The sequence below is a fragment of the Patella vulgata genome, chromosome 5, assembly GCF_932274485.2.
Source record: "Patella vulgata chromosome 5, xgPatVulg1.2, whole genome shotgun sequence".
Lineage (NCBI taxonomy): Eukaryota > Metazoa > Mollusca > Gastropoda > Patellidae > Patella > Patella vulgata.
In genome coordinates, this window is record NC_065883.2 from 61,955,043 (window position 1) to 61,974,102 (window position 19,060).

Sequence of the window (19,060 nt, forward strand, 5' to 3'; positions counted from 1 at the left end):
CCAAATCCCAGACCCAAGGTTCGTCACCCTCGCGGACACGCTCTTAAATATAATCTTTGTTTAGTATCGTGCCGAAAGCCTTTTATACATGAAAATTCCTAGGTGCTGTATTTAAAAACAGTTTCTTCACAGGGGTATAATAAAGGCATATAAACCAGTATCCTGTTTTTGAAATTTATGTTTGATTACATTTCTATAAAATGCTTAAAACAGAGACATATATTTGCATTATTTATATTTAATTACTTTGAGAATTGTACAACTTGCATAAAAGTGCACCAAAGTGTAGAAATCAACAAGTCTTAACCGGAAATTTAAAGCGGAAATGAATACATAAATATGGTTCAAATTTCTGAATATTTCTGTCTGCTCGTCTACGGACCAAAGATCACAATTGCCATAAATCTTGTAAAAATTCTCGTTAAGTCATCTCTGGGCGGAGAGCACCGACCTCTTAACGAAGCGAAACATCTTTTATTGTTGTGCCAACACGTTCGAGGAATAAATGAAGTCTGTTACATGGCTGGCCAGAAGATTTATTTTTCTTGTTTCAAGATCAAAAGATTTCAAACTGGGAACTTATATAAAGCTATCGGTTTACAAGCTTGACATCTAAATTGAAGCAAGTCACGAGTCATCGGCCATTGTTGACATGGTTTTAGTTGCGGGGCTGTCATTAAAATTAGTAAATAAAAAGCTTTTAAACAATTAACTGTGGAGTTGCTTCATTAAGGACAACCAATGCGCTGTCATTGTTTTAACCTGCTTCCAATTTCTGTCCCTTTTTCTCTTTAAACGGTGACAACACATGATCTATGTCTTTCGAGCTTTCAGACTTGTCAAGGGCGGTGGTGCTGAACATATTTAGTTATCATTTGGCAAAGTTCTATTATTTTATTCCGATTTCTCATTATTCATTTATAAAACTATTGTCAGTTTTGATGACATATTTGTGTTCTATTATATTATGCCCTGGGTTTCTTGCTTTCATTAAGACAAATTTAGTTTCCGCATGATCTGGAAATGTTTGCTCCTCACTTATTCCACCCCACCCCCTCTCTTCTTAAAATTGATTTTTATCTGTGAAAGGTATGTTTCTACGTGTAATTATTACACTTCATCCATCACTCATATCATTGCTGGCACTGATAACTTATTATCATTCTAAATGTAATAGCAACAACATTTTTCGGATTACTTTTCCTAACTTTGCGATAGGCAGAGGTTTTCAGGGATGACAAATATGACTTCATATGTGTATTACGACATCAGGTGGAATTACGTCATTGCTATTAGTGCTGACGTCGTTGATTTATGGGTGGAGTCAAATCGTGGCAGGGTGTCTTGCTAATGGAGCAGAATGAAGAAGGTGAAGAATGCTAGTGACGATTGCTGGTATGTCAATGGTTAATTGAAAATTGGCGAGAAAGCTCACGTGCGATCCTGATGGTCAGCCTGCTGGCGAGTGTAGGTCAAACAGCCAATGGGATTCAAGCTGACCGGTGCAGTCTTTGATAGTCTGACAGAGTAGAGATACGGTTGATGAATGAGATTATGGGATTAAAGATTGAAGAACAAATTTACTTCTGGTGTTATGTTGCTCTAGCGTTTCTGGTACACAAAGAACGGCGGTATCCCCCTCCCACCTGCTATGTTTCAGTTTGAAAAATGGCACATCTGTCTATCGTGTCTGTTTCATCTTTATGATGAGCAGTTGTGGATTTCATTTTACGTTTATCTATCGAGTTCTTACTTCTTTCTACAACATGCTTCTCATAGCATATCTTCTGTCTATGTCCGTCAAATATATTCTTTCGGTTGTAAATCATATCATTTTTTCTCTCTCACTCTTTCTTCTTTAGGGTGTCGATGATTGACAGTCAAAGGTTCTATATACTGTCTATTGTTCTGATATATTTGAACGTGCTCTATAGGTAAACAATCATATGGTATAGATGTTAAAAAATGTATTTTGTGTTTAGAGGATGCGAGGGTAATATTTCTAGAGTAATGAGTCGCAACGACACACTACATCCACCGTGTCAAAGTCTGGAAAACTAATCAAAGAAAAGTTTCTAGCAGAAAGATTTTGTAAGCGTTCAATGACATATTTAAACTATTTACTTACTTGGTGTCAAATGAAATAGTTCTGTAACACTAGTGATATGTGTGGAAGTTTAATATGTGTAAATGGCACATTAAGAAACAGGTGAAATGATACAGTCTGTCAGAAAATCATTCTGGAATTCTCATCTCAATGTCCCCCACTTCTTTCCAGAAACGTTTTATATGTTCAAATGCATATCTAAATTAAATTTTGATTTCGTAAAAGAATAGGTTTCGGGACGATGGCACTTGAAATGATACATTCTGTCCGAAAATCGTTCTGACATTTTTATCTCTTTCTCCATATAATTTCAAATGTACAGGGTGACCCCAAAAAAACAGAACCCATAAAAATCTTATTAAATATTACAAAGGTCTAGCAAATTTCAAGACTTAAACTTCAGTCTGCTATCTTGGTCGCTTTGCATAAAAGTCATGTTCTTTCCGAAATATGCTCCAAATGGCCTTTTTGGGGATTTCCCTAATTTTTGCTGTGATTGCTGGGGGTATGTCAGGGATAATATGTACCAGAAAACACTTGAACGATTGGTGAACTGAAGGCAGCAATCACAGCTTTTATGCAGAGCTACCAAGATAACTGAAACTTTGGGGAATGATCGTACACAGACTGAAGTTAAAGTCCAGCAAATTTCTTAAAGTTTGCTGGACCTTTGTGGGATTTAATAAAAAAAAATGTATGGGTTCTGGTTGGTTTTTTTGGTTTTTTTGGTGGGGGGGGGGCACGATGTCATCTCTAAATGTTTCACTTCTGGTTTATCTATATTGATATAAAACAAAATCTATCATTTATTTCTTTGAGGAAAATATCACTTTTTTCAGGAGTTTTTCTCTTAATGGTAATATTGTTGTAGACGCGAATTATCCTAAGATTATTCTTATCTCTTTTTCCTACTGATAAAAACAAATTTTCCAGGGAACATCGACATTTTTATATCTCTTAATATTGAAACTAAGCTTATATTTATCATTGGGAAAAATTTTCGTTTAGTAAAACTGTTGGAGGTATCCTTTATTTGATTATCACTCCCCGGTTGGCCGATAAAATTATCAAATGAAAAATTAAATGTTTATCTGGATATTAATTCAATTTAAAAAATGATTCCCGCCTAGGATATTTGTTTCATTTTCAAATACATTTAAAAAAGGAATTTACCCTTTTCATAAGTCATAAAATTGGTGTTTCAAATAATAATAAAATCATTAATTATTGATTAAATAGTATATGTTTTGATTTTACATTGTCAAGATTTTTCAGTTATTTGAAATAATTATATTTAAAATAAATTAATTTAGATATAAAAAATATCAATTTATCAAAATTTATGATAAAACGTACGTTACTTACATTGGCTGGCAATTTCATAATATGCGCGAGACAATTCATCACGTGATTGCAAGCGCGTGAATGTCGTGTATCATTTTTATTGTTAGTATGTTTATGTGAAGTGAGAAGTGTGAAGTCTTGTATTGATAATTGTAACAAGGTAATTGAATCACATTATATCATTAATAGTCCTATAAAATTCTTTTATTTATCGCTTTATTTTATTTTAATAGTCTTGCACGCATGTTTAGCGATAATGGACTCAGTTTACGCTAATTATTTATTTGATTATATACACTAAACATTATGAGTAGAGGTATTTGTGTTAGTACTAAGTAAGGTCGCTTGTTCTATTTTGTGGTATTTAAACAAGATACAAGATAAATGTACTCAAAATATAAACGTTATTATAGCTTACTTAAGCAAACGAAAGGGTTATTTAGATATAAGTTACACGATATGTACCTTATTATTGCTTACCTTCGCCTATTTAAATATCATTTCCAAGATAAATGTACTAAGAACATATACCTTAGTATTGATTATCTTAGCTCACGAAACAGTTATTAAAATATATTACTTTATTTAGATGTGTATTTTTTTGTTAAATTTTTTTGTTCATCATATTTTAATTATTTCGTTTTGATTAATTCACATTAATTCAAATGTTTGTTTAGAATGTTATATGGCGTTTTTGGGATATTTTTGTATTAAAAGTCGCGTATAAGATGAATAGATAAAGAAGATGTGATGGTATGATCACAAGAGCATAATCAATATCGTATTGGTAGTTTTGGGTTTTCATTTAATCACAATATTCAGATAAAATTTATAAACTGACGAGTTCCTGTATAACTACCATTTTTCAGTTGATATTTCCCACAGCAACTTTTATATCAGCTCAGAAGTTTCCGAAATTCTGCCTAATCTTATTTTAATGAGTGTCTTTGAAATTGAAACTTGAAAAACTTTCGTAGCGAGCTTATCCTGCAAAAGTTTCCGAAATTCTGCATAATCTTATTACTGTGACTGTCTTTGATATTATAACTTACGAAAGTTTCGTAGAGAGCTTATCCAACAAGTAATCAATTAGTCTATAGACAAATAAAGTATGCTTCTCACAAATGAAATAATACAATTTACTTAGTTCATTTGGAACTAACATCGTGATCTCATTAGAACCAGTATATCATTTTCGTCTTAAAATCTAAAAATATTTGATTGTTCTTTGTTTCGAAATACTCATTTATTAATTGAACCTCTGTGATATTCAAATCATGCAAGAAATGGGAATTTAGCACACTTGTCAAAGCTGCTTTCAATTCTGTAAAATTTCCAATTACCTCGAAAGACAACGTGATGGTATTAAATAATGGAAACATATTGTTAGACTTCCGTTCTTTTGAATAAACAATTCCAGTCACCGAATCTCTGAAAGATTCACTTATCAGATTCGCTTTAAAAATCAAAGAACCTTTGATTTGTATCAGCGAAAACAAAGACGCTAAAATCAAATTCTCTAATGAAATATTGAGCTTTCGGTGTTTAATTCTGAAAAAAAAATATGGAAAATGAAAGAGAATTGTTTTAGAAAATTTCCTACGAAAATCCACTCAGATTAGCGGCTTTAGAGTCAAACATTTCCATTTGGCTTTCATGTTGTGTATTTTTCAAGGAAAATGATATCATATGGCAATTTTTTACCTGGTCACATACCGCCAGTGTCAAGCCTGGTTGATTTCTTTTGAGTCGACATAACGTTTAACCCTAGACACGCTCCGTAGAAAATCTTTTTACATCTCGGGTCTTTGATGTCCGACTATCAATGCTCTAAACAGGGCAAATTTATCATCGTAGGACAGGCCTTTGAGAAAAACTCATATAAACAGAACAGTCTCTAACTCTACACGAAATTGGAAAAAGGGAGACCAAACAGAACTCATATTGTTGGTAATTCAAACGTAGAGATGTCCCACGAAAAACCCATAGATCACACATGAAGACTGACTGACGGGCTGATTCGAAATAAAGAGGGCTTCTTCAATTGACTATCCATAAAAACGTCAGTCGATTTCTGATTTACGGCGGCCGGGTTAAAAAGAAATTTTAAGAATGGGAGAGGAAACGAAACGATTGTGCAACGGAATGACAATTACGTTTATTGTATGATGGAAATTTTGAGTTGAAATAATAATGGCTGCTACTATTGATAGAACTCCATTCACATTATATCAATTCATCTCTTTTTTGGGACTTTCTCGCATTTATTTTCGTGTCTGTTTTTAAATGGGACAATCGTTCTCCCATTTTTCTTCAACCGGCTTCACTTAAGAATAATTTTCCTATAATTTTTGTGACTTTAAGAATATTGTGAAGGCTCCATTACTATGATTTATTTCGTGGTTTAATAGAGACATTTCCAATAAATATGATTGATAAACGAACTCAAAGATAAGACATTCTTAAAAACAAAAACGTTTTGTTATCCGAACATATGCCAATGACTTTTTTAATAAAAGATTTCTTAGCACTTAATTTTCAAGTGATATATTAATAAAAAATACATATACATATAAATGAATGAATGAGCGTTTATGTTTTTTATGGTTTTTATCTTGATTGAATTATGGTTTTGATAATTATTATGGGACATTAATATGATTTATTATGAGAATAATTATATTTAATATTGTGTGATTGAGAAGGTCAGTAAGTGCAATATCAATATAGATAACATTTCTTATCTCGGTTTCATTCATAATGAGAAAATAAACATTAAAGGAACAATCATGATGTATTGAATAAGACCATTATATGGTTAAAATTCAGACTAGAACTTGGATAGAGAGTAGTTCAGAATAATGGGTCTATTTTTGAAAAGAAAACATTAACTTTAGTTCTTGATATATGTGACTAGCGCTGGCTACGTTCCTCACACCCATTATGTAAACACGAAACATTTAAGAAATTATAATTTTACCAATTTTAAGTTTCTATTTGAGAACTATATTCCGAAATCCCCAAATTTCAAAGACCAAAACTTAAAAGAATTTGTGAAAATTGCTGTACCCGTCTTCGTTAGCCCAGTTGGAGCAGAACTGTAGGACGTTAAATCCCATTTCATTTCATTTGATTGCTGTAGGGCCTTGGTTTTTTTTTTCTTTCAGTAATTTTCAATTGCTTATTTCTTGAAATTAATATTATGGTATATACCAACTTTATGCCGGGCATTTTCTAAAACACATCCATTTGTCACATACCTGTTTAAAATGATACGTTTTTGACCTGTGTGTCTTATTTAGCCCAAACAGGTCACATATTATAATGTTGAGATAGCAGTTAACACATCTGAAGAAATGTATGAATCATGGGCAGAACAAGACGTTTTTCAGACTAAATTCAACATTTTATTCCCGTGTTTTCTAAACTTTCATAAACTGTGTAATCAATCAAGCTCCCATGAGTTGTAAATAGCGAGACGAACTGGGTCTATTTATACCATTGTAATATGTGTTTATCGGTACCGTACTCGAGGCAGAGTATGCTTACTCTGAAAATACTCCACTGCTTGGTAAGATCATTTTGGTTAATTTCCCATTCAAGAAATCAACATACTATTATCACCACTTTTACATTCGCTTATGGACGTTTTGCATTAATAGCCTGGATATATTTTGCATGCAGTATGAAGAAAGAATAATAACAAAATAGGACCATTTGAAGCTTACGATTTGAAATAACATGTCCATTTGCTTGATTGGATGCCAAAACTTCACAGGACTCAAATTGATTGAAAGATTGTGTTAGATATAATAAAAAACGAACATGGCTGCACTTTTTTTGTTTGGAGCCCGTATATTTTCAAGACATGGCGAAGAAAGAAATTTTTAATTGTATTGTTCTTCTGGCTATAACTAAGATGTTGATCAATTATGTAAAACGGGAGAAAATATCAGAGAGAACGAATAATTAGAATTTTTATAAAACGCGTGAACACACATCGGGAAGGAAGAAGAACAAGGCGATATTATAATAAGATAATTTGATTTTAGATTTGAAGATTTGTTTAAAAAGAAATGTTTTAGATGAAACAAGACAGTGTAACTGACTTTATAATAATATTAGCATGGCAAGTCGTTCATCATTCGCTAGACTCCCCTTGTCAACAAAGCACAAAATGCAATTTTTGATATTGTTAAATTTTAAGGACAGCCAAGATCCAAAGTGTCGAGGGAGTTTGAAAAGCGAGTTTTTAAATCCCTACTGGTTTTATAAGACGTGATTTTCTGATTCGTTTTGCACCAAGTTGACAAAATCATGATAAATGGGCTTTAAGTTAGAGAGAGATGCTCCAACGGGCAAACGGCACCGATACCTCGCGACACCTCCACTGCTGAAGATTGCACGCGAGCTAAGACTCACGATTTAATTTTATTTTGCTTGATAAATGAGGGTCGCGACCAAGCATTCATCTCCCAAACATTATTCATCTACAATGTCAATTCCCGCTTGACTGTCCCTCGCATCTGTCGCTATACCGCTCACACAACCCCAAATCCAATCTTCTTCCAAAGGCCAAATCTCCTGCGGTACCGTTCCATATCCGAGTTTCAGATCAGAATATTTTAACTTTTGTCTTATCTACGGTCAGGAATCAACATCATCTTGTAGTAACTTTGAACGTTCAGCGATATTTATGGCGGGGGAAAAATAAGGAATGTGAACTTTTGGAAGATGACGATCCATCTATATAATCTTGATCTAAAAAAATGAAATATTATGATGGCACCGACACGCATATTTCTAATAAAATAATGTTAATGTTACTGATTTCTTTTAACATCGGTATGTTCAGTACTGTATTTTCACATATCGCACAGTATTTCACCGAATACTGTGTGATATTTGTATTATAATATTGTGTACTTTATGTTATAGAATATTGTACTTTATGTTATAGAATATTGTACTTTACATTATAAAATATTACACTTTAAATTATAAAATATTGTACTTATATTATAAAATATTGTACTTTATGTACTTAATGTTATAAAGAAAGTTTTGTCCTTTATATTATAAAGTATTGTTGTAGAACATTATACTGATTTGTACATATTGATATCCCGTTCTGACTGATGTTGGCTTGGCATGTCGTATTATAATGACTTTTGAAAGAAAACACGAAGGCAGTATAGATAGCAGTGTCAAATATACGCAGTGAAATATTCAAAACAGGTAATCTTTCTGGGCAAGTTTCTAGTTGAACTGTCATCCTCCATCGTTCATTTTTCGGCACTCAGCAGACCATCATGATGCAAAGTTTTACTGATTACTATAGTACATTCACTATGACTGTATTCGTAATAGGAATAATGCAATCCGTCAAATTACTCGCCCCACAGAAAAAAGGGCCTCTCAAGTTTCTAGTTGAAACTATCCTCCATCGTTCATTTTTGGGCCTTAGCAGACAATCATGATGCAAAGTTATACTGATTTCTATAGTACATTCACTATGACTTTATTCGTAATAGGAATTATGCAACCCGTCAAATTACTCGTATCACAGAAAAAAAAGGGCCTCTCAAGTTTCTAGTTGAAACTGTCATCCTCCATCGTTCATTTTTCGGCACTTAGCAGACAATCATGATGCAAAGTTATACTGATTACTCTAGTACATTCTCTATGACTGTATTCATAATAGGAATTATGCAACCCGTCAAATTACTCGCCCCGCAGAAAAACGGGCCTCTCATCCACAAATAGTCGTAATTGGATATTCAACAACATGTTTTAACTGTAAATTTGATACGGATTTTGCGAGAGAAAAAAACACGGATGTGATTTTCACATCTTAATAAGACAACCCATTAATTAATCTTTCGTCGTCCTGAATAATTTATAATGGGAGTGCAAAGGAAATTTTTTCTTTTCCTTCTAAAAACAAGCAACATAATTGATCTTGAATACACATGTCTCATCTTGAAGTTGCAAGTTTCTTACAGTACCCAACAACAAATATATGATTGTTTTATTTCTAAAGAGACATTGACACCGTCTTAAACCTGTCACTTACTTTCTTAAACATCATCTGAATGTCTTTCACTAAAAATCAAACTTGTTGAAACAAAACGACAATTTTGTACTTTTTCTGTCATCTGACATGTTGCCTCGATAAAGCAGACACAAAGGGTCACGTGACGTATTGAATTACGTTAAAGTTTTTACCGGTTAAAAAAGTGGAAAGAAATTCAAGTCGTGTACCCGAAAATCTCCACCAAAAAATATCAGCGTATAGTGGGGTTAATGTTTCAAACAAAACAATCGCGCCTGTTTTGAGAAGTTAGAACCATATTTTTGTTTTGTTTATAAATAACGTTATACAAAGGAACTGTTAAAACGAAACGAAAATCCTTTGCATCAGAGAGTTCATGTCTTCTTATGTTGTGTTTATTTATATGTTGTCGAGTTTGTGTTCTGATAAAGTTGTTGTTGAACATAGATATGTTAATGTTGCGAGTTGGAATACATTTGTTACTTTAAGATGTTGTCTGGAGACAGAATTTATCTCGAACTTTTTGTAACCTTTCCATACATTCACTGGAAAGGAATGGGTTTAACAAGTTTATCATCTAACAAGTTTATCATCATTTGACCAGATCATTTTAAGACTAATCGTACTTTGGTCATTATATTTTCTATGTATTAAATGCTATGGTTAATGTTATTAGCGAGTGGGGGGTGCAGACATTGTTGTTTCCGCTGCTTTATCGGGTACCTCAACCATACGACCACCACTGTCACACTTTAAACAACATATTTCCCCCTTTAAACATAGACAGTGCACACTGTACTGTTCAATAAGAATTGTTATTACTAGAAATGCTCTTATTGGAACAAATCTTAAATCATTTTAAATCAGCACCAGGTTGCAACCTTGGGGCCTCGTTTATAAAATTTACACTCAGTTACCAGTGGGGTGGGGGCTACCGTTCTTAAAGTCGACACAAGCTTACCTTTGTGGGCTACTATTCTTAAATCTTAATGTTACGTTACAATCGATGAGTAAGAGATTTACATTTTCACATTAGTTCTCCCTTAAGTTATATTGTCTGTGGAACCATCAAGAGATTTACATTTAAGAGATTTACATTTTCACATTAGTTTTCTCTTAAGTTATATTGTCCGTGGAACCATCAAGGTTCATGCTGATAAAAATAGCTTATTGTGTCTGTAATATTTGACCCACCAAGCAAACTTTTAATTGTTAGAAAACGGACAGTTTAATAGATACGCTCGTACGTGTATTTCAATATGTTGCTTTTAATTCTGCTTGATAGTTGTCAATAGTCACGTTCCTTCTAATTGCCTTTATCGTGAATCAATAGGAGCTACCTTTTGTTGATGCTTTGTTGTTCATATATTTGTACTCCCCACACTAAATATTTATGGTTATTGATAATTGTTGCTTGCAAATCTTGTCCTTGTAGTACAAGATGTCTATTATAAACACATAAACTTGATGACCCTTAACCTTTAGACATTATTTCGGCAATTTCCACCAATCGGATAAGGTTGGGTACAAATCATTCTGATGTTTCCAGTGTCATATGAAACTATTTGATGATAGTAAACATGATTTATGGATAGGGTATGCTGAACTGGCCTTGTTCTCGTACTGTACTGGATACATCACTTCCAATAGTGTGGATTATTGAACATATAAACTGAATACAATTTAATACGATTTTTTGTATTATAGCAACTTAACAAATAATAGAAAATTAGAAAGATCCTGGTCTGGTATATTCTTGAGAGAGAGAGGGAGAGAGAGAAGGACGGGGGAGGGGGGGGGGTTGGCACAATCCTACTCCTTGTCACGTATAAACTTGGATTGTTATTCAAAGACGACTATGCACATAGTTTCTTATTGCACTTATTGGTTAGACGAACCTTCACTTCATCCCCTTGTTCATATCTGATTTTAGTTGTAGACAATGTTGGTAAGGTTTGTACAGGAGCATGGCAGAATTTGATATTTCACTACTCATTTCAGAGTGAAAATATTCAACGATTTCCGACAATTACTGCCAGAGTTATGGACCATGACCACTTTGAAAAATCTTGTGGGTGCCCTAAAGACCAAAGTGTTTACGATCATGGGACGAAGACATCTATATATTTTTAATGATTTCCGATAATTACTGCCAGAGTTATGGTCCTTGATTACTTCGAAAAATCTTGCAGATGCTCTGCAGGCCAAACTGATCATTCGATTGACTTTAAATTGATAAACAGAGGTTAAGGTCTTGGGAGACGAATAAATATATTGCTTTTCAATGATTTTTGATAATTTAAACAGCTAAATCTATTATATTAAATGATTTGCATATTAAATGTTAGCATGGTGCAGAACAAGAAGCTAAACACATGCTAATAGTTTTCTGATAATTACTTAATAAGTTGTTACTCTTAATTAGATTTTAGTATATTATAACTGTTTCATTACCGACAAAAGAAACAAATGTGTGACAGCTCTTGTTGACTGCCCGGACGACTAAGCTGTCGTGAGCGTATGTTTCGTTGCCTGGCAATATCTGTATCGCAATATCAAGTAAAAATCTCAATATTTGATGTGTCCTAAATCAAAGAGATCCAGCTCCTTTAATCATGAAATACTTCACACTAAATTTCAAAGTATAGTATTATACCACACGTATCTCTAGAATAAAAACCCTTTAAAGCGGACAGTAAGAGGATTTGGTTCGGTATTTTTGAATCCCCATGACACTGCCACAAAATTAAAGGAACCTCTCTTCTTGTCAATATTCATTTATGCCGTGAAAATAAAAATGAAACGAAGAGAAAAAATCATGTAATAACTAAATGTACTAAGTAAATTATTTACACAGCTTACTTCTCGTCAAGCGAGATTTGTCTAACAGACGAGACGAGAATTGCAAGATCAAACTTATTTTCCGATCGGTCGAATCGGATTAAACCTCATTCATCATCAAGCCAATCAAATATCTTGTTACATAGTTTAGACAGCGGCTCGACCAACCAATTGACACGTAAGACAGGTAATCGATAGGAGAATGACGCGCGAGAGAAAACAAACTCTTTTAAATATCTGCCGAGCTCGTATGTGTATATGTGTTTTAATAACTTTAATGGTAGGGTTTAAAGGTACAAATACAATTTGTTAGTATTTAATGGAGTATTCCACGTTTCTTTAAAGGAGTTAAACCACTTTGATGTACCCCCCCCCCCCCCCAAATGTATTGAATTGGGTTAGTCTGATGTCTGATATCATTTGAAAGATTAACTGGAAGTCGGTTTGTTTACTACTTTCAGTTTCAATGTATCTCAGCAATATGGATATAAACTTTTAAACAAATTCAGATTGTCATTCAACAAAACTAATCTACGCTTTAAATCAAATGAAATTAACAACTGTATTTATGACCCAGAACAAAGCGATTTAGGTATTTTAAAAACCAATTTAAAAGACCCGATAGTAAGCTGACGTCAACAAGTAAATAAAAATCCCTTTACAACAATGTATCTTGATGCTTACCCGATGAAATACTTTTTGGGCCAACAGAAACTTTTCCCTGGGTGCTACTTGATGGTGCTTCTTAGGGTGACGCTCTTGCACGCTTGTTCATTGGGCAACTGCGCATGAGGTCACACTTTCAAGACGATCACGTCATGTTGGGTTGCTGGTCCATAATATAGTTAGTTCAATTTTCTTGCTTTTATTTTTGTTCCAACCCTACTTTGGTTCAACATTATGCATTCAAGTATGTTGTTATTTATCATAGCATCATTTAGGGGTAGCCGTTGTAATTATTTGGCCTGTAATGAATGTTCCCTTTTTTGGTTCTGCGCCTACTTCAGTCAAAAAACATGCATTCAAGAATGTTGTTATTGGTCATAACATACTTTATGGGTAGAAGTAGTAGTACGCTTGCAAGGAAAAATCTTCTGTTCGAATTCTAACAAATTGGTATCTACTCAACAGCACTCCTAACACCGTTACAAGCATGGGTTTCAAAAGGACAATATCATACATAAAGATACACAGCCTAGCTATAAATCAACCAATGCATCGTATCTTGTCTTAACCTCCTCAAACATTTCCTTTTATCTTGAAGAAAACTTGTTGCCAGCTAATGAAAGACTTCCTAATGACCAATTGACCATTCCATAGAATTCCTGCCATTCGAGGACTTTCTGGCAAAAGGTTCCAAGTGCTTGATTATTGGCGGGAAATAGGCACTAAAGACTGTTTGTTGAATGCGATCATACATCTTATACGTCTAGCCCGCGTCTAAACCCTAATAAGATTTACAAGTTGATCTTGACGAAGATTACTCGTCAGACAACTCTCCATTAGCTTACTCTTAGATTATTCCATCGATTTCTTAAGGTATTTTATCAGATAAACAAAAAACATTGTATGTCTAGCCCGAAAAAACTTCTCAAAGTCAAGGAAGCATTTTGTAATTTAACCGAGAAAATATAGATAAAATGAACTATTCTGTGGCATAAATTTGCGCTTTTTTGTATAATTTGTCTCCTATAAGGTTTCTGATACAGATATTAGATGAAAAAGATCGTTAGCTATGTCAGTTTCGCAATTGAACAAGAGGTGATATCAAGTGTTGTTTGTGGTGCTGTTCTCCTGCAATTACTGATAGAAAGAATAACCATCAAAACAATTTTATAATCTCCAAAAACCAAAATTGTCATTTTGCCAAAACTTTGATTATCAGGAACTTTCTGATATATTCTTTGTAAAACAGAATTCCATTTTTGCAAATAAAAGAGGCGTGTCGGTAGTCAATTTTACCTAATCCAATGAAAGAATTCGGGTAAGCAAATTTTTCTGCCCCCCCCCCCCAAATGGCACCCAGATTGCTGGAAATCAATAAATAATTGACCATTATATCATAAATCATAGACGAACATTATAACATTAATATATTATTATTATTATTATTTTAAGATTAAAATCTTAACACCATAGTTTTTAATGTTAGAGCATGTTTATGACTTTCAAAAAGTTATAAATTCGTCACCCGTCTCTTATCAAAGAGTTTAAACCCAGATGTTCTTCTGGCGCAAAACGTGTGGAAATTTATTACAAAAGTTTGATAAATAACGGCACGGCAGCCGTTTCGGGCCAGGATACGGGAGTAGCAAGCTGTCGAAAAGTCGAACAGGGCCGTAAATCTGCCGACTTGTACATCAAGACTCCGTCTCTTAAATCATTGCCGCTCTCTCTACAACCTGTAAATGCAATCAAAAAATACTTTTAATGAATTTTCAACCCGTTCTTCTGCTCGGAGAAATTCCTGGGTGAAACATAAATAAAGTTGTGTGGAGTGTTGCAGAGACAACTTGACAGCTATAGTAAAAACAGAAAGAAAGTTTTATAGTTACTTTAAAACTAATAAATTGAAAGATTGGATAATACTATATTGACATTGTATACTTGTGTAGATGTTGTGATAGCAAATATTAATCTTGTAACAGATTAATTATAACGGTCAGTGGTCTATTTTATATCTTATCTTTAAAAGTTTTCTATTTTTCTAAATCTTTGTTTTCTTACTCAAATATATCTATAAGACTGTTGGGTATGGTTAGACTGTACTTTCGTTTTTCGTTATTCCAACTTTTAGGCCCTAGTTTTATATGATCTTGTTGTACGGGCTTTGGAGATTGTTTTCTTCTTACAATACCTCGGTTTTTCGTCCGAACATCGGTCCTTCGGCCTGCACCCCTGACAAGAAGACCCCAGACTGGGATATCCCGAGGAATTTTCTTGCATAAAAATGTGACCTCGTGGTTAGTGAGCCATATGCATGCTAAAGATATAATTCCTAAACTGCATGGCTATGTACTATGCTGTAAAGAGGCGTTATATTTTTTACCAGCATGAACATAAATGTAATTGCATACTTAGAATAAAGAATTTTACACGAGAGTCCGTTAAATTCCATGTACACCACAGTAGCGTAATGATTTATATATAGAAACTTTATTGCATAGAAAAAAAAACTTACAAGGTTATGTGCATATACAAATAAAAAATAATAGAAATATACATGAAACTAACAAAGGATACATACACGGACATAATTATAAAAAGATACACAACTTTACAAAGACATGAACGAATTGTATACAAAAGCTCCTATACATTTTAAAATTTCTACATTTTTATTCATCATCAGTATCTTAAATTGTTGTAAATCATTCAGTTTATGACAATTTGGTTCACGAAAGTTATATATCACCAATGAATTGTCAGATCTCTTTCAAATTTTGTAATACCAAATTAAACAGCCACATTATCCATATGTACCTACTACCATGTGCGTATGTATGTTTGTTTGTCTCATATATATATATATATATATATATATATATATATATATATATATAAAAATTAATTTATGACATTGTAAGGTGTTTTATGCAATAAAGTCTCGTCTTCTTCTATAGTTAAATCGAGAATTATTTTTATGAATTCGGTATTGCTTTTTCAAAGGGTTAAACATGAGCTAAGCATAGTCCTAACAAACTGGGGACAAGCTAATAGTATGTAGAACTCATATTACATCATGTTTGAAAGTGCAACTTCAAAATAAAAGGAAAACAAAACATCACTGTGTTCCTTCAATGAATCTTCACCACTAGCATTTGTTTTCAAAAATAGTCTGTTAAATATCAACGACTCTACTACACAAGATGTTGAGGAGTTTAGAATAATACAGGACAATCTGGTGCTCTGTGGTAATTTATTACTAGCCACCGATTATTAAAAATACGACTGTTCTATGCAAATGAATGAGAACCAGACCTTTTGTGGTCAAAGGGTTAACATGAGATTTTGATGAACAGATTTATGTTCTTTGGATGAATTGTTAATCTGAAAAAACAAAAAAACTGTTAACAATGAAATAAAACAATATCATTTGAATATTAACCCTATAAAACATTATCCCAAGACAGTGACGATATTACTTCATGACTTGGGGAATAATTTCTCTGATTGGAGTGATTAATATTGTTTTATTGTGATGACGGACGGGTCGTAAAGCAAAACCGTTTAATAAAAATTCGCCAGACACCTGGTCGCAGCGCCTAAAATCAGAAACAGCTAATTAACAATAGAAGTATTATAATAGCGTAGTACTTTTAATTTTTGGTACTTTTTTGTTTGTCAAAAAAATCGATAAGTTAATAGAATAATTTTTCATATTATGGCGACCCCTGAAGCGAGTGGTGTGATTCGCCTCATTAAGCTGGCCCATCATATAGTGCCATGATTGACTACCGCTGCACTGTGTGATATTTTGACGTTACAAAAAAACCTTCGAGAACGGTATCAAATTTTTATTATGGCCCGCCTTATGTACAAAGGAAGTCCGTGGTTAAAATTGATCAAGGGCTAATTTTGTCTTTCTGGCATCCAATTTGTCCTGACTAGTTCCCAATACCAAACTCGTTAATCTTTCGCCATTAACACGGATTCGTATTCAATGGTACTCTCACTTGGTTGAACACACAACGACTTGGCTTGATCCTTGCGGCTCCCCGTGGAATCCCGTGATCTGATTGCATATTGAGCTCACGTACACGTCGTCCAATACAACCAATATTGACATTACTTCTGCCTCGATGTAGATATAGAAAGCTTATTTTGTAGAGGTCTTATACAGTCACGCAGATTAGTGCCAAGTTTAGCTCGTTTCATTTCATAATAAACGTCGTTTGAAAATACATGTCTTGTTGATGTGCTTTAGGTCAAGGACAATCTTCTCTCAATGTAGAAGTAGATGGAGAAAAAGAAGAAGCTTTATGGCATAAAAAAACTTCCAAAGTTATGTTCATACATGAATAAAATAAAACCAAGTACGAACAATCCAAACCATAAGACAGAATTCGAAGTCCTAAAAAACCTTATAGGCAAAATAGTGTATTCAAGCAATAACACACTGTACTGGAAACAAAGAAACGTAAATAAATTATAGATACACAGGATATAGTTACAAAGTTATAAAAGATTAGTATCCAAAGGCTCCTAAACATTTTAATAATTCTTTATTTTTGTTAAACATCAATATTTTAAATTGCTAGGATTCGCTGAATTCATTGAATGGTTCTTGATATTAATTTAGTCTAAAAGGTTTGTTCTTCTTTCTGTGTGTGTTTTCAGGATGTTATTAAATGAATTTCATCCTCGACCTCCTGGTATACATGTATATTTAGGAACATCTCAGGGATTAGTTTCATCATTACCAATGTAAAGTGCTTAATTTCCTTAGTAACCATGCATTATTGTATAATCTCTATCCGGCATTGCAAAATGTCATGAAAATCAAATAAATTGTTAACAGTTAATGATGTAATATGCACCAAACAATGTTTTCATTCATTCATTCATTCATTTATTTATCCATTCATTTATATTTTTAAAATGCCTCCTTTTGAATAGCACTACAATCACAACATTAAATGTTTTGTCTCCTTATTATTAAGTTTGAACTATGATCGTTTTATAATTGTTAAATATCTCTAATTATTTCTATTAATCTACGAAAGGGCATTATAGTTTGTAAATTTATTTTAATGATATGAGTTAACACAGTTAATCCCATTGTTATCGCCACATAATAACGTATAATAATATGTTTAACTCAAGTCTTTTGAGAGACAGAAATTGCTTTGTAATTTATCATAACGCTCGCTTCCAATGTCAATCCTGAGCCAACTAAAAAAAATCCGATCTAGTTGCAATAATAATTGACACGATAGTAGGTATCCTATTGTCATAAAACAATGACGTGACAGTTTGATTATATAGTGTCAATGACAATCTGTCCCGTTTTAAAACTGTAGTCAGAAAGACAGGGGGGAGGATATGATTTGAAAAATACACGTTATAGACTAGCGATATAACACTCGTATTTTCTTCTCTCTTCTTAACTAACCGGCGTCGAAAACTCCCCCATTTGAGTCATGCACCCGGGTAAAATTAGCAAATTCTTGTGTCACTGATGGATGAGGTTCCGATCTGGGCGATATTTGAACCCGTTGTCTTTTGGGAAAGGAAATAACAGAGTATGAGTGCCGACTCGCGTGTAGGATGAATGCCCCACGTTTTACCGCGCCTTGTCGCCTTTGTTGATCGCGGGAGAATCATGTATCACCTTGGCTATTAATTCTTAAAAAGTGGGAGGAAAATTTTCGCTACGTCTATCTTTAATCTCTCTATCCCTCATTGATCCCGCCGAACCCTACTCCCTTTCTATTGTCATCCCCTCAGATTTATCTGTTTGGGGTCAGGGGTCGAGACAGCGCCGCCGTAGGTCGTGTGACAGTCAAGTCATACAGAAAGGTTACTGCTCTATGTGTGCCGACTTAAAAAGTTAAAGCGATCTTTTTAAATCGGCGTTTTTTTTTTTATTTTGTGTGTTTTGGCTTAACTTGAGCGATGTTGAAGTGATAAGTCCCCCTTGTTGTTACACATGTAATCCCTTTAAACAAACAATTTTGAGTTCAGACAGGAGAAAAAATGTTATCTCAAAT

General features: G+C 33.6%; 1 protein-coding gene across 2 annotated transcripts in view; it reads left to right on the forward strand.

Annotated features, from left to right (window-relative positions):
* LOC126820352 (homeobox protein HOX3) overlaps nt 1–19,060 on the forward strand; it is a 70,024-nt gene that overhangs the window by 14,541 nt on the left and 36,423 nt on the right. The window contains exon 1 of one of the 2 annotated variants that reach the window (XM_050548250.1): nt 3,562–3,611. The exons of the other annotated variant lie outside the window; for it this stretch is intronic. The gene's annotated coding sequence lies outside the window, so the exon portion shown is untranslated. Of the gene's footprint in view, nt 1–3,561; nt 3,612–19,060 lie in introns of those variants that run through there. 2 annotated transcript variants of the gene reach the window in all.